Genomic DNA, 713 nt, shown 5'->3' with positions numbered 1-713 from the left:
AAAGCTTTTTTCACTTGACATTTCCTTTCTCCTTGTCCCTCTCTCCTCTCATCCCTCCCCCCCTTCCCCCCTTTCTCACCCTCGTTACTATCCATATTTCTCCTTCACCCCCACGTCTCCCCCTCCCCCCACTCTCATACCCCTTCTCCCGACTACTCCCTACCTCCTCCTCCCCTCCAGCCTCCTCTCCCACACTTCTTCCTCTTCCTCCCCCTCCACACTACTTCTCCTACTCCTTCCCTCCTCCTTCCCTCCCACACCTCTTCCCTCCCCCCCCTCCCCCTACCCTCCCCTCTCCACACAACCCTCTCTCCCTCTCCTTCCCTCCTCCCCTCCCTTCCCCCCAACCCCAGTCCCTCCTCTCTCCCTCCCACAGCCCTTCTCATTCTCTCCCGCGTGAACACATATATTCTGCTGTAGAATAGCTATGGTGACAAAATTATTCCGTTATTACGAGAATCCCGCCAGGTAATCGGGAATTAGGTTGTGGGAGGGGGAAAGGGGGGGGGGTGAGAGGGTGAGGGGGAGAGGGGGGGAGGGGGAGAGGAGCAGAGGGGACAGGTAAAAGGAGCGAGGGAGGAGATAAAATAAATACATTGTACATTACACATAAACGTGTATGCGTACATGGACGAGCGGGTGAGATTGGCGGGGGAGTTAGGGAATGAGAGAGAGAGGGAAAGGGAGAATAAAAAAAAAGGATAGAGGGAAAG

Source organism: Penaeus monodon, chromosome 20, assembly GCF_015228065.2.
Source record: "Penaeus monodon isolate SGIC_2016 chromosome 20, NSTDA_Pmon_1, whole genome shotgun sequence".
NCBI classification, from domain to species: Eukaryota; Metazoa; Arthropoda; class Malacostraca; order Decapoda; family Penaeidae; genus Penaeus; species Penaeus monodon.
The sequence above is the reverse complement of the archived record's forward strand: the minus strand, read 5'-3'. Positions refer to the sequence as shown.